The 17,169-nt window shown below is 31.8% G+C and overlaps 1 long non-coding RNA gene and 1 pseudogene across 2 annotated transcripts; one reads left to right on the top strand and one right to left on the bottom strand.

The window, feature by feature from the left end:
* The first annotated feature begins 1,568 nt into the window (after positions 1–1,568).
* LOC139890250 (calcium-transporting ATPase 4, endoplasmic reticulum-type-like) lies at positions 1,569–4,056 on the top strand (annotated as a pseudogene).
* A 5,681-nt stretch (positions 4,057–9,737) lies between these two features.
* LOC139894648 (uncharacterized) lies at positions 9,738–13,233 on the bottom strand. 2 transcript variants are annotated; one of them, XR_011775157.1, is made up of 5 exons: positions 11,068–13,233; positions 10,697–10,857; positions 10,404–10,623; positions 10,222–10,281; positions 9,738–10,114 (listed from the first exon to the last, which is right to left on the bottom strand). It is a non-coding gene; the product is annotated as an uncharacterized lncRNA (long non-coding RNA). The 2 variants fall into 2 exon arrangements; XR_011775156.1 differs by having other exon boundaries at positions 10,404–10,857; positions 11,068–13,232.
* Positions 13,234–17,169: the final 3,936 nt, after the last annotated feature.

Here is a 17,169-nt window from a genome sequence, read left to right as displayed (position 1 = left end):
AAGATTGTTAAAGATCGACCACGAAGAACCTTAATTTTGTTTTGATACGGGAATGCGGCTTCGTGGTTTCTTTCTGATTTTAATCACCAGAAACATATGTTTTATTCAATAGGGCTGATCGATTTGCATCTGACATCTTTGAACCCTAGTTTTGTTCATGATTGAATCGATTTGCTTGAATTGTTCAATCCCGAATAAGTTTTGGAACCCTATCTGCTTGAATGCTTCGTTCCGTATAAATTTTTGAGAGCATCAGTTAACCGTATTTTCTTTTGGAGTGTGTTTAGGGCAATTTTGACAATAAACAATTGAAAAGGAGGAGAGAGACAAATGTTGGGTGATCAAGTGAATCAATGGTTGTTATTAAAAGATGAGAGTTCATCCAATGGTTCATTTTTTCCATTTAAATTTTTTGAATGTTGATTAGCTAAATTTGACTTTGTTATTATATAAAATATAGAATAGAATATAGAATATAGATAGATTCATCTTTTGTGAGTTAATGTGCCTATTATACCCTTATAAAGACGGGGTCATAGAACAAAATTAGGGGTCTTTGCATAATCAACTATGTAGATGCGCCTATCAGCGGCCTTATAGTGCAATAACACAATTTTACTATATTATTTACTCAGTATTTTATTTTATTGTTTTTTATTACCAATATCTATCTACTTATATTTTAAGAGGTTTTTTATTAGATAATAAATATTTTAAAATACCCTTTAATCACCATTAGATCAACTAATTACTTTACCATACCCCTTATCCAAACAAAATATATTAGCTAATAATTCATCTTTTGTGAGTTAATGTGGCTATTATACCCTTATAAAAACGCGGTCATAGAACAAAATTAGGGGTCTTTCCATGCAGCTAGTGATATTTCCAAATCTATTTTTGATAGATCCACATGAATGTACCAATATACTCTTAAATAATAGTTTAGACAATTTTAATGCTAGTATTTATATAAGGGTATTTTGAGAACATTACACCAATTTTAGTTGAATCTGTCAAAATTAATTTTGGAAATATCCCTATGCATAATCACTTCAAATCCCAAATCGTCGTCTCCTTACTACCGCCACCCACCCTCGCAGTAGATTTACGGAATTATTTCTTTGTCAATGAAACCATGTCGATTTCATATATACAAAGCAACAATTCTTGATTCTATCGCGGGTCTTTGAAGTACTACAAAGAGGGGTTCACCAAATCATGTTTATTTCACGCCACCACCCACAGCGACCATCGACACCGGCACCATCATCGCCACCGGTGCCACGATCGCCACCACCACCACCACTGCTCCCACAAACCAGCAACAACGCTTGCACTCAGCCGTTTGCCCCAAAATCCGTGTCGGTACGAACAATCGAAAACACAAGGAGTATTTGAAGAAGAAATCGACTTTTCCGTTTGAAATCGTAATCAGGTTAGTTTAATTTGATATCTTTGTTGTTGTAGTTAAGACGCCACTTTATTTTGTATTGTCCTGGTATGCGATGTCTTTGTTTTAATTTGTTGGATGGATGGGAAAAATACATGATTGGCCAGCTGGGAGAATGGATGCTAACCTTCAGACGATTGTAAAGGTAATGCATTGTGTCTTCTTAAGTCTACTCAAATCTGTTCAATCGGAATTTATATGAAATAATAGAATCTGTTGGAATATTGATTAAGCTGTTAATTTTAGGGTGCTGTTGAAAACTTGTTGGAAAGGAGTTCATACTTGATGGTTCTGTTGTGGAACTCGATAGCCGAGCTAAATCAGCTATTTTAGATAGCCTTAACGAACTGTCCTCGTCAGCATTACGTGTTTTGGGCTTTGCATACAAACAAGATCCTCCAGAGTTTTACAACATACAATGTCGATGAAGACCATCCTGCTCACGATCTGTTATTGAATCCTGCTAATTACTCCAAAATTGAAAGTAACTTCATTTTTTCTGGCTTAGCTGGACTTAGGGTAAACACAATATCTATACACACACGCACACACACAAATACACACCAAACATCATGTGATTTCTAGCTGAGTTTTAGTGTTGATTTTATTTTTAAAGGATCCTCCACGTAAAGAAGTTCCTCAAGCCATTGAAGACTGCAGAATAGCTGGAATTCAAGTTATTGTGATAACAGGAGATAACAAGAACACATCAGAAGCAATTTGTCGCGAGATAGGTGTATTTTGACAACATGAGGATATCAGTTTAAAGAGCTTAACAAGAAGGGAATTTATGGAACATCATGATCAAAAAGGCCACTTGTCATACAAAGGAGGACTTTTGTTTTCTAGGGCTGAACCACGTCACAAACAAGAGATAGTCAGGCTGCTTAAAGAAGCAGGTGAGGTGGTTGCCATGACTGGTGATGGTGTGAACGATGCACCTGCATTGAAATAGGCTGATATTGGAATTGCAATGGGTATTTGCTGGAACTGAGGTATTTTTTTTTTATTTTTTTTCTTGCTTATGAGATACGTATATGTGTTTTGCAGTTGCTATTTCAACCCATAGACTGGGGCATTGGGGCATGTTACTTGAATACTTACCCATGTCTGAACTAAAATCCAAATGCATGCATGAATGCTTATTGGTAGCATGTTGTCAATATAGCTTTTCAGTCTCTTTAAATCGAAATCATTACCCCTCACAGATTATAATGTACCTTATTTAATGGTACTTTGTCTTTTTTTTATTATATTACAAAACTGATTGATATATCTGAAAATAAACTATTGTGTTTAATTTGTGCAGGTTGCCAAGGAAGCTTCTGACATGGTATTAGCAGCTGATAATTTTAGCACAACTGTAGTTGCTGTTGGAGAAGGCAGGTCTATTTACAACAATATGAAGGCCTTTATCCGGTAGATTCCTCCTTCCATTATTGTAAAAACCTATAAGATAATTTTTTGGGAGGTGTTAAGGGCACAAACATCATAATTAGTTTATTAAATTGACTTGTTCGACCCGTATCTAACATATGACCCGTTTGGACACGAATAATGAGTTGACCTACCTACTTTAACCCGGCTCAAAACGACCCAATTGACACATACAAGTTGTGGATGGGAGATGCACGCCTATATTGTAATAAAAAAAGGCGCATTTTTTCTCTCTAATATGAATATAGACTATAGCCTATAACGTTATAAAGTTATAATTAAACTTTTTAGTTTTCAAGGATTATTTTCATCATTACTAAAAACTGCACATTTTAATTTAAATAACATGGACAACTTCAACTGTGTAATTTTTAATTGTCATGCGTTTCATTATCATTAAATAGTACTTTTGTTCCTTTTGTTTTGTGCTTCGTTTTGTTTAATGGTTGTGAGTGTATGTGGGTTTTGCCCTTTTTTATTTATTTGTGGAGTCCTTTTTTTAGACCAGTTAGTTTTCAATATTATTGTGTCTTGAAAATTCATACTGGGTTGTAAGTAGTAACTAATAATAATAATTTCACCTTTATTTTTTTCTGTGTGAACATGAATGGTTCAAGGGTGTGCAAGTTTTTAATAGTTTATAGGAGTTTAAGTATTTTTTTTGTTTATAAACTCAATCTAGCGACAATTTCAATTTCAGTTTATTAGAAAATTTATCATCGTTATTATGTATAGGAGTAAATTTATCAGGAGGATATGGTTGTTTGTTATTCACAATCCATAAGAATATACAAACTATTATGGATTGTGAATAATAGTTTGTACAGCAACTAGCAACTAGAGGGAAGAAAATGACATAATCTTTGGTTTTGAGCTCAGAATACGGTTGGTAAACATAACAGACCGTGAGTTGCAAGAGGAGGTTCCATTTTCAGGTCCTTTACAAGTCTCAGGTTCAAGTGGGTTTGCATGGGCAAGAAGGAGATTCGACGATTTCTCTTTGATAAAATCACGTAGTAGGTCGAGTTTAAAACGCCTTGTATCTGGGCCTTAGGTTACATTACATTCAAGAGAGCCAAAATGTATTAAAAATATTGAGAAAACATGTTTTAGAAATCGGGATTCTAAAGTAAATAGCTGGAAAGAGTAAGAGCGACTCGATACGTTTCATCATGGATGATATCATCATTGATACTATACTAAAGTTTTTCGTTCTCCATGTTTATCATTGATACTATACTAAAGTTTTTAGGGTTTAGAGATTAGGTTTAGGGTTTAGATTTAGAGTTTAGGGTTAGGGTTTAGATATAGGGTTTAGGGTTAAGGTTAGGGTTTAGGGTTTAGGGTTTAGATTCTAGGGTTTAGGTTTTAGGGTTTAGGGTTTAGATTCCAGGGTATAGATTTTAGGGATTAGAGTTTGGGGTTAAGAGTTAGGTTTAGCTTTAGGGTTTAGCTTTAGGGTTTAGGTTTAGGTTTAGCTTTGGAGTTTCGGGTTTAGGATTAGTTTTACTGTTTAGGGTTTAGGGTTAGCATTGGGGTTTAGGTTTAGGTTTAAGGTTAGCTTTAGGGTTTATGTTTAGCTTTAGGGTTTAGAGTTTTGGTTAACATTAGGGTTTAGAGTTTGGGGTTTAGCTTTAGCTTTAGGGTTTCACCTTTAGGGTTTAGGGGTTAGACTTTAGAGCTTAAGGTTTAGGGTTGGGTTTAGCATTAAGGAGTATAAAATGCGTAAATATGAGAGTTTTGTTACTTATATTCGGTGTATGTGATATTATGTAATTTAGTTGGGTATATTTGTAATTTTAAATATTAATAGGGGTATATATGATAATGCTCCTTTGTGTTATTATGGTTGAAGATTGTCTTAAAATTTCATCATTTCATAAATTTAACTAGTTATTATTATTATTATTATTTTATTATCATCTATGATGAATTGTGCCTATATCTACTTTGTCCATATTTACGAGTATGATGGATCATATTTTCATTATACACATACTTACATTATCGATCATAATCTCATCCAAACCAATGACGCAAACAGATTTTTTTTTTTAAAAAACATAGCAACTTTTTTGGTTAAAATATGGAGGTTTTGGGCAAAATATAGAGATTTTGAGCAAAATACAAAAGTTTCCGGGCAAAATTTGAGGCTTTTGGAGCAACATATGAAGATTTTTGAACAAAAAAAATTCATCGGAAGCAAAATGAAAAAACTCAAATTTTTAATACTAAAAAATGAAAATCCACTTGAGACCCACTGGTCCCGCCTGTCTCCGCCACTGATACAAACTAATTCATTAATTTTTTTTTTTATTTTTTTTGAAACATTTCAATATTATTAAAAGCAACAACCCCCCTAGCAAGTAGCTAGGGAAAGGCCACACATAACAATGGCTTCATAATCCACAAGTTCCAATTTACATCACATTTTCCTCTACTACTAAACCAATCAAAAGATAAATAACAAATAGAATCAAAAAGTGAACTTATCTTCAACGGGCGCCGGAAAATCACACTATTACAAAATCTCCAAATATACCAAAACATTGTCGCCACTATAGTATATAACTTGTTCTTCACTTTTTCGTTCTAGCCCCAATCTTCGAACCAAGAAATCCATGATGACCAACAGTCGAAAACCAAAATCGGGATATCCACCCATCTTCCAATTTTGCTCCAAAGATCTTCCGCAATATGGCATTCGAACAATACATGCTGTATGGATTCGACAACATACCTACAAGAAACACAACCAATATGATCGAACTCGATACCCTTCCTAGATAAGTTGAGCCGAGTAGGCAACCTATCCAAAGCCACTTTCTAAACGTTTGATACCTTATATTAGTATTAGAGTATTTAATTGTATTATTTTTTATTAACCATATTTTCAATATGTGCTCATTCTACTTTTTCCCATACATACATTAGAGACTTTACCATATCATATTTTCTTTCTAACTTATTTATATTTATATTTATATTTATATTTATATTTATATTTATATTTATATTCATACTATAAACTCTAGAATTTATTGTATGTAACTAAAAAGTAAAAAAATTACTAGAAAGTAATGCTCGTGCGTTGCACGACTTGCACAAATTTCACTATTTTAAAATTCGTGTTTCGAATGGCTAGAGCCATGGCGGAAGTTAGATGAAAACATATTAACCGTGAATTGAAACTTGATGTTGGTCCTATTATGCAAGTGTGCAAGTAGAATTTTATGCATATATTTTGTTTGTCACTATGAAAATCTGCACATTAGAGTCATATGCACTAATGTATGATGAAACTATATGTAAACAAAAGTTTACTAAATGTGATCAAATGAGTTAACAATTGATGTCAAAATACATTATAATACTTACATACTATAAAACTTGTTCTCACAATTAGTGTGTAATGTATATATTATTTACGATATAATATATTATTTAAATTTAATATATTAAATAATATATATTATTTAAATTTAATATATTATTTAATATAGTTAATATAGTTAACATATTAATTTCATTAATTTAATATATGTATAATTCATTAATTAGAAGTAATAACTGAAATACCTCATGACTATCTTAATTATTGTATGTAAATGAAAAATAAGTTTCTCATTTAATAAAAGAATACTAAAAATATCCGAAGAAACATACATAATTAATTTAACAATGTATTACATACTTTTTTAAAGTAGATAAATTAGAAGTTAAATAATCTTACAACTAATACATTGTAATTAATACTAATATTCAAATGTGATGATTTTTCTAAGATAAAATAGATCGATCTTAACCAAATAGGTTTTCATGGTTCAATATTAGTGATGATTAATTGAATAAGATGCTACAAAGTGGAATTGGTATGATTATTTTATCTGCAAATAAGATTCATTATTTTGTTTCTGTTATGTAGTCCATCACAATATATTTTAGTGCAACACTAACAATAAAATGAACCTACTAACTCCATATCATTAGATGACAAATACCAATAATATTAAAGATAATCATAATACTAACATTATAAATAATAAAATTGTGAGGCGAAACAAAAATAAAAGGATAAAAAATCACATGTTACATGTAAAAAATAAACAAATCACTTAATAATAAGATACATGATATATAAGAAATTAAAAATAACTTAAATATACAAATACAAATATATAGAAGATAATAATCATAATATTAACATTAAATATAGAATCTTTGGACGAATATAATCAATCCAACATAGAGCCAACTACGTTTCTTCTTGGCTTGTTCACACTTTACATTTTTTTTTTTTTTTTTGAAATCTGTGTTTTTTCGATAACTACAAAAACAAACAAACAAACAAAAATTATATTTAATAATATATATATATATATATATATATATATATATATATATATATATATATATATATATATATATAATATTATTAGATATATTTATATTATCTATCTATAATCTATATAAAGATGGAGTTATAAAAAACCTCATGATACATAACTTGAATATAAATATACAAACATAGAATATAATAATCATAATATATGTTAACATTAAAAATAATATTTCGTGAGATAAAACAAAAAGGAGACGATAAAAAACCTCATCATACATGTAGACACATCAAAGTAATAGAAGATACATGATATTTAAGAAATTCAAAATAGATTCCATATACATTGTCGTATAGATAATCAAAACTTGACCAAAGAAAACTATTTTAACCATCTTTTAATAATATTATGTGTTTTTCTAATTGTATGCTTGATATGAAAAATTGGAGATGACATACATATTTATATGTACAAAAAATAACTTACTTCAGTAAGAAGATGAAAGGTTCATATATTTATTGCTCATTAATTAGGTGAAAATTAATTTATGACTTCTTAATTTTATAAAAATAATCATAATATTGATTATTAATCATATAATAATAATAATAATAATAATAATAATAATAATAATAATAATAATAATAATAATAATACTTTTTATTTATTTATTTACGATTTAACATAACTTATTAGTTATACTTTTTATTAGTTATACTTAATTTTACAAAAATAATCATAATATTGATTATTAATCATCTCCTCCATACCTCTAATACGAGATATTGGGTTACATTGTTTTGTTGTTGTTATTTCCACATTATTAGAATTAGAAAACCATACGAAAGTACTACTCTGTTAGGATATAATTTTTGTGTTGAATTGAGTTTTTCACAATATTGTTGCTCTTAAGAACGATCATAGGTCATATTTCACTTGCTAACCTTAGAAAGCAGTACTAGATTTAGACCCATCATTATAAACATGGAACACCCCTCTTGACCTCTCTTTCTTACAATTACGCATACGACAACGCTAACAGTCCGTTTAAGCAATATCATCCAACTTTTAAAAGCTCAAACTTGAGCGGATATACATTTCGAGCTCAACTTTTAAGCTCAATGACTCGATTGCACTACTGGATCAAGCCAGATTGACAAAGGGTTGCAATCTGATGGTCATCTTGACCATGTCAAACTATTGCAATGGCCACACAATTGCATTACTGTAATTTTCAATGAAGGTGGTAAAAAACAACGCGACTTTACTATGATTCTTTAACCTTACATTGAAAGTTAAAGATTCTTGAACCTCCAATATATAGAGAAATAAACCTTCGTTTGCTTCCAAGGTATCAGCTATTTCTCCTACTTCCTCTTCCAATGATAAGTGCTTAGGGAGTGCTTGTCGTAAAGACTGTCTTGAAATTAAATCTAGATGCGTACCTGTGGAAAATCCTAATCAGTTTTTTGTTAAAAAAAAAAAAAAAAAAAAAAAAAAAAAAAAAAAGATGGCTCTTTGAAAGCCCCCAATGATAATTCCAATTGGGTGGACGAGATTCCTAACCTTTCCTCCATGTTTGACACCTCCAGCGAGATCAACCACGTAGTTGGTACTTCTGCAAACGTCAAAAACAACGCAACAACTGGTCTTCAATTTGGATCGAAAAAGTTATCCTTTCAAGAAGAACTGCTTAATTTTGAAGTTTTTATGGAAAATATGGAGGATTACGATTCACCTGTCAAAACCGTTAAACACTAGGCTTGTTTCCAATCATTTTCCGTTATTTTCGTAGGGTTTTGACTTCCTTTGATGTTGTGTATCATCTCAATCCTCCGTTAATCTCGTGGCGTTTCGGCTCCCTCTGTCTCCAGCTTCATATTTCGGGTCAATCATCCCGTTTATGTTCGTCCCCTTTCTTCCATCCGCGAGCAATTTCCCTGCTTTTATCAATTTGTATTTCTTCAATTACCGTGGCTTCACCTTGGTTTCATTCCAATTTCCTCTTAACGAATCGATTCTTCTAGCTTTATTGATTCGTTCTGTTAATTTTTTCAATTTAGGGTTGAAGACTGCAATCTCTATTATCCGTCTACTCCTTTCTCTTCTTGCAATATGGATGATTCTAGTGGGCCTTTTTCTTTCAATGGGCTCCCATACTTGTCCAATCGTTTGGTGTTCAGGTTCTAAGTCCAGTTATGGTTGGGCTTATCTCAAAAAGTCTCTTTAGTTTCAAGTGGGCTTTCCAGTGGGCTTCTTCTTTTAGAGTGGGGTTGATCCCGTGTGAGTTCCTTAAGCCCATGCATAGTCGGAAATGTTTTTTTCAATTAGACGTTTATTTTGTCGTTTTTTCAATTTTTTCTTTATTTAGGCTCAATAGCCTCTCGCAATGTAATACTTGTCATTCTTCATCGTTCCGATGAAGTTTTTTAATAATATTTTATTTTTCGCCGTAAAAAAAATATATATATATATAGAGAAATAATGAATACAACAGTACAAAAGAATTTGACTATAAGCTGTTCCTTCACTTGTACAGCAGTACATCACACCAGATTTTGTGGTCAAAAAAATAAATTTACATACAAAAGAATTTCAAATAACCACCTTCTAATAACTTCGTATACAAATCCGAAAGCATTGATTGAAGAATAGCAAGCCATAAAAGCTTTTCAATAATAACATATTAGGCTTCTTCACTAACTCGAATGAAAACGGTCGGAAATTGTAACCATCTCCTTCATAGAACTTGTTCTCGAATTCAACCCAATGAAGCCTTAAAGCATGAAGGAAAGCATTTAATGTTTCCATAACAAGAAGTACGCCAACAGTTGCAAATATAAATACGATTATCCCATTTATAAGTATAACCACGTTGTTGAATCTGCATTCACCAACAGTTTATTATATTTTAATATAAGAGCTTTTGTAACTACAAATAATTCTGAATCACAATAGTTTATGTTGTAATTAATAAGTTAAATAACTTACCCCCGAGCGAGAAGCAGGACCTTTTCATAAAATACACTCGATAGCTCTGAATGTGCAAGCCTGTCGAGAAAAACATAAAACCAAAATTCATGTTGGTCGTAACCGAATTTGTAATGAGTACCCTATTCAAAATGCTTTTACTATTATTTGAATTTTGAGGTACCACGACCTTGCTAACTCACCTCAGGGCTCACAAACGTAGGTAAGAAGCGGTACTAGACACCGAACCAAGAACAAACTCAATTGTATGTATTAACTGATGCACCGAAACTTCACTAAACTCAAATTCTTCGTGTCCACCATGAGATTCATCATCAACATCTGATTCAAGATTCTCATCCAGACTATGAAGAGGTGCATAGGCTCAGCCTTGGTGCCTCCCAAGAAAAATGAAGATGGTCACTTCATTATGGAAGGAAAAATTAAAAATATAAGAACATATGAACTATGAGATTGATGTGTGTAGTCCACATACTTGCAGGAAGAATCACGGCAATCATAAGCTGATCGCCCAAATAGTTCAAACGGTACAGAAAAGAACTCGTTATATATATGTTCGGTGTAGATTGAAAATATTGACATCATTATGATAACATAATGACCGCCAAATTCCATTTCGATGATGTCTCCTAACTTCTGTTAGTTTCCCACAAAAGAAAATTTATCAATAAAATAGAAACGATAAATTAAAAATAATAATAATAAAAACACTTAAGGATCATCTATGCACTTTATATTTACTTGCATTAGGTTGCTATTGCAGTCTATTTAAATGTAGCTACACATGATAGTTAATATATGAAGGTGAAATAACGATAAAATGGCATAAAATTCAACGGATGTTACCTGACTAGAATATTTCTTTTCCCTCAGAATAAGAAACAGTGTTGCGAGAAACAAGCATATACCATGGCCCCAGTCACCAAACATCGACCAATGCCACCACCACTCCCGACAATAAATATGCTTAAATAATATTTTGATGCACCAGAGTTGTATAAGCAGATTCGAACAAACAAATCGTGGCATAACTTTATATGTCACGACAGAACCTTTATCTCCGACTGCAACAGGCGTGAACCTCTCTACCCTGAATTTTAGATAGGTATACTCCAATGATGGAGTAATTCGATGGTTTGTGGTATGAGGACAACCGGCCAGGAAAGAATTAAGGGTTTATTAAATGAGTAATTACGTATGTATATTTATATTTCTTGTAGCCAATATTTTTGGATATAGTTCCTAACTCATAGTTTTTTATATATATATATATTATAGATTCTTTATTTTTGGCTTTTAAAAAAACTACATTTTCGGGGATGGCATCTTATGGACATGCGTGAGAGTCACTTTTTGTTTGTAGCAGAACTTAATGTTCATTTTGTTCTTGTCGAGGTAACAAATTCGCAACAACGCATTTTCGATGTACATGAAGATTTCCCTCCACACCAACCATTCGATCGTAAACATTTCCATCTTCGATTGATCGTGGGTGCTAACGATTGAGAGAAAATCATATATGTGAAGATCATGGATCTTAATCGCGTCATATATTTTGAGTACGATGTTACGCATCAACAGTGGAGCTTAATGATGTCCTTAGTTCAAGCAAATGATAATGTCGAAACCAACCAAGCAACCAATATATATTTGTAGACGCCGAGAACCCATGAGGAAAGACACATTTTATACACCATTTTCAATCATGGTGATATATTCTTACAACAAACTGCCATTCATTTTCTATGATGGTAATGTAGAGGTGATGGAAGAACAACATGGGTTGAGAAAACTTTGGTCATTTGCTGGACCATGTGTAGTTTTGGTGACGTATCGATGGCTAGAAGGTTTTGATTTTATCCAGATACATCGTTTACATGTGTATACAATTAACATTAACGACATCGTGTATACATTGGTTAGCGTCGTGTCCAATAACACTATGCGAATGATAGACCCTATGAACTTCGATAGCCTGTCCACGGAGTTTATGAACGGAATACTCTACACCAATATTCTGTGTTATCCCATCGATGAAATGGATATGCAAACAAATTACTATATTCACCGTTACCATTTGAATACACACACATGGTTAGAGCCATGGCCTGGATACATGGCCTGAATAGAACGACATCGACGCTAGCCATGTGTGTGTATTCAAACGGTAACGCTGAATGTAGAAATTCCATTACATATCCATTTCATTGATGGATAACACAGAATATCGGTGCAGAGTATTCCGTTTATAAACTCTGTAAACAGGTTATCGAAGTTCATAGGGTCCATCATTTGCATAGTGTTATTGGACACGACGTCAACCAATGTTTACTCGGTGCCGATAATGTTTCTTGTATACACATGTAAATGATGTATTTGGATAAAATCAAAATATTTTAGCCGTCGATACGTAATCGGAACTGCACATGGTCCAGAAATGACCAAAGTTTCCTCAACTCATGTCGTTCTTCCATCACCTCTCCAGTACCATCATAGAGAATGAATTAGAGTTTCTTGTAGATATGAATATCACCATTATAGAATATGATGTAAAAAATGTGTTTTCCTCATGGGTTCTGGGAGTCTAGAAGTACATTTTGGTTGCTTGGCTGGTTTCGACGTTATCATTTGTTTGAACTAAAGACATCATTGAGCTCCACTGTTGATTCATAACCTCATACTCAAAATATAACACGATTCAGATCCATGATTGTCACATATGCGATTTTCTCTCTACCGCTAGCACCCATAATCAATCAAACATGAAAACGTTTGCGATCAAATGGCTGGTGTAGAGGGAAATCTTTAGGTACATCGATAATGCGTTGTTGCAAATTTGTTAGCTCGACAAAAACAAAATGAACATTAAGTTCCTCTACAAACAAAAAGTGACTGACGCATGTCCATAAGACGCCATCCTCGAAAACCTAGTTTTTTTCTAAAAGCAAGACATATAAGAATGACTAATATACAACAAAAACAATGAGTTGGGATTAAATCCAAAAACATGGGCTACAAGAAGCGCGCACGCACGCATATATATATATATATATATATATATATATATATATATATATATATATATATATATGATTACTCACTTAATAAACCTTTGATTTCCTGGCCGGTTGTCCTCATACTATAAACCATCGAATTACTCCAATCCTCGTGGTATATCTGGCTAAAAATTCAGGGTGGAGTAGGTTCACGCCTTTTGTAGCCGGAGATAAAGACTTTGTGGTGACATATAAAGTTGTGTTACGATTTGTTTGTTTCAATCTGCCTATACAACTTTGGTGCATCAAAATTTTTAAGTATTTTTATCATACAATCGTTTGGAGTAGGGAGTGGTGGACGCATTGATGGATTGGGAGCGGGATTCGTTTTCTGTTAACTTGAGAGAATTTGAAGAGTGTATTGTCTGTGAGTTTTAGTTAGTGAAGTGAATTGATAATACTAGATATGACCTCAAAAGGGATCAAGGTCAGCTAGTGCGCCAATGGGGGATTAGCTTCATCGTCGAGAAGGAAACAGACGGGATCACCACTCATTTGAGTTGGTAGCATGGCAGATGAAATCTTCTCTGGTGACATAATGAACATTAATGTAGATATGAATTCTTTACCATACTCACTTTCATCAAAATAGAAACTGATTTAAGATTTCTTGTTGCAGGTGACATAATCAATGAACATTAAACTTGATTGAATTCTTAAAAAATCATTCAGCACCCGCATATATATTTATTATTTATTTAAAATAATAAGAAACCCAAGAAACTTATCTGTGTAACGTTCGTCGATCTGGAGTTTAACGAAACCAGGTAGTCGGAAAAAAGGATTCCGGCGAAAAAGAAAACTAGGTAGCCGGAAAATAGGATTCCGGCAAAGTTCAAGAGGAAACCTCCTCGTCGGAGCGCGTCAGATATCCGATGGGAATGAAATTTGTTTTTGTGCGTTCGGTACGAGATTTAGGGTTTCATGGTTGTGGCGGTGACGCCAAATTCGTCAGAAAACAAGAGCAAATTGACATTTACAAATTGTCGTGGTTTTTAGATATTAAGGGAAGAGAAAATAAAGAGTTGGTGGAAGGGTTTAAGTCAGGATACTATCTAGCTTTAGTGAAAGTGAATAGATATTAAGTACGAAATTGAACAATTCATTGACATTGACACTCCGTACTAAATTGATACCGTATAAAACTTCGCCAACAGATTTGTAAGGTTGTAAGCCCAGCCTGTGTTGTATGATCCCTTTTGATATATAACTAGTTTATTACTCCCGCGAACTTTGATATATAACTAATTTATTACTCGTGATCTCGCGGGACTTAAACATAACACGTAAAATAAACCATAAAGTAATTTGAGTTTCAATTAAAAAGATACATCAATCGTTGTTATAAACGAAATTGCCAAATCTTACTACATAATGTCATTAGTATGCTAAAATAGTCTTTTATTACGACTTTAATGATCGTGCTTTATATCAAGTGTATAAATTATACCAATTATGTTGTCGTTCACATTAACTTTTTCTTTATTCGTCGGGGCCCGAGTACATTATAATGAGTTAATTTTTTTTGCCATACCCATAACTCACGGACAGGGGCGGACCTATGTAGGGGCAGAGGAGGGCGCGCGCGCCCAATGGATTTTCAAATTTTAGTGCAAATTTTTTTGGTTTTCGATTTGCCCCTGGTGGAATTTTTTTTTTTGCACCAAATTCTTCATATTTTGCTCCAAAACATTCATATTTTGCCTCAAAATCTTTGTATTTTGCCCAAAAATCATCAAATTTTGCTCAAAATTCTCTATATTTTGTCTCAAAACCTCCATGTTTTACAAAAAAAATCCCTACATTTTAAAAGAAAATTCGCCTCGGTGAAAAAATTTCTGGGTCCGCCACTTCGCACGGATGCCAATGACCTCCATATTATAAATTATTAATATAAGTTAATTATTTAATAATTAATAATAATGTGTAAATGAATTTTAATTTAATCGGAGTTTGTTTTTAACTTAATAGAAGGTAAAACATTGTAATTGTTATAAAATATCTAGATTGTGTTATAAAATATCTAGATTGGATGTTAATTTTATTATTATTATATTTCTTGCATAGTAATATTTTATACTATAAATAGACATGTATGGTAACCATTTAAGGTGCACCATTTCTCTTGAAATATCAATATCAATATTTCTTCTCTTCTTCTTCTCTCTTTTTCTCTCTTTGTTCTTATAACCATTAAAGGTAGTTATAAGCCTACTGAATTATAACACGTTATCAGCACGAAAAGCTTAGTGTAATTAAAAGATATCTCAAACGATCACGAATCACTAATCAATGTATGAAATTATTAATAATTTTCAGACTCGAATATATCAAATTTTGGACTACTAACATTTATATTTATGTTATTTAAGTTATATATGGTCGGTTATACCACCTGAATTATATTTCTGTAATCTAACTTTTACTAACTTCACTAACATTTATATTTATGTTATTTAAGTTATATATGGTCGGTTATACCACCTGAATTATATTTCTGTAATCTAACTTTTACTAACTTCACTAACATTTATATTTATGTTATTTAAGTTATATATGGTCGGTTATACCACCTGAATTATATTTTCTGTAATCTAACTCTTATTAACTTCACTAACATTTATATTTATGTTAATAAGACCTCATGATTGTACGCAACACGTCATTTGACAACACGGTACTTTATGTGCGCAACACGTCATTTGACAACACGGTACCATGGGTCGAGATTAATTCCGATCAATACGAATACGACGGGGTCTTTATATGTTATCTAACATTTATGATTACTTATGCAATTAATCATTATTTATTTCATGCATACTAATGTTTATTCTTAAATTTATAATTTTAAAAGTTAAAATAAAAAAATAGTTTGTATTTTTATTAAAAGTACATCTTAAAAGTTAAAATAAGAAAAAGTAGTTTGTACTTTTATTAAAAGTAAATCTTAAAAGTTAAAATACAAAAAGTAGTTTGTATTTTTATTAAAAGTAAATCTTAAAAGTTAAAATAAGAAAAAGTAGTTTGTATTTTTATTAAAAGTATATCTTAAAAGTTAAAGTAAGAAAAAAAAAGGGATGGTAAAATGGAATAGTCTTTTGTCAAAAATGAAGTATTGAAAATGAAGTGGTCTCCTTCTATAACTAAAAAAAATATATACTTTTATCAAATGAGTTTTTTTGTGGCCGACAATTTCAAACACGAGTCCGTGTTTAGTTTATCAAGAATATCTCTTGCTTTGGTGAAAGGTCACGATCACGATATCAGGTGTTGTGAAAGAATTAAAAAATTGGTCAAGTGGCCTTTTAAAAACTAGAAAAAAAAATTTAAACAAAAAGTTTTTTTTATATATTTATAATTTACGGGTAACGTAAAAAAAAGGAAGTTTTTAAAAAAAAAAAAAAAACAAAGAAAGTGTTTAAATGAGTTTTACAGAAAGGGGGAAAGCAAAGTAAAAAAAAAAACTTTTTTCCAAACAAAGGTAAATGAAAGTATGACTTAATACAAAAAAAAAGTAAACATCTCCTAGACGTGATAAAATCTATCAATGATAAGTATTAGACTTGATGAGCTAAATGTGACAAAAATGTTTCAACATGTCTTATGTTAATTTTCTAAAATAAGTTATTATTATTCCGAGTTTAACACATATACATATGTTAATTAAAAACAACCTTTTTGTTCTTATGTAGTGTTGGGTTGCAATTTTGGTTGTATGCCATAATTCCATCCAGTAGAGTGACAATAGAAAACTTTTGATGATAATCAATAAAAAACTTTTTTCCAAACTTGTCAAATGTTTTGTTAAAAACGTGACCGTTGAAAAAAGGAGGTTGAATAATAAAACTTAAAAAACAAATTATTTTTTTAAGAGTGTGCATCAAAATGG

Source organism: Rutidosis leptorrhynchoides, chromosome 2 (genome assembly GCF_046630445.1).
Source record: "Rutidosis leptorrhynchoides isolate AG116_Rl617_1_P2 chromosome 2, CSIRO_AGI_Rlap_v1, whole genome shotgun sequence".
Classification (NCBI taxonomy): domain Eukaryota; kingdom Viridiplantae; phylum Streptophyta; class Magnoliopsida; order Asterales; family Asteraceae; genus Rutidosis; species Rutidosis leptorrhynchoides.
This window is presented reverse-complemented; position numbering and strand designations above follow the sequence as displayed.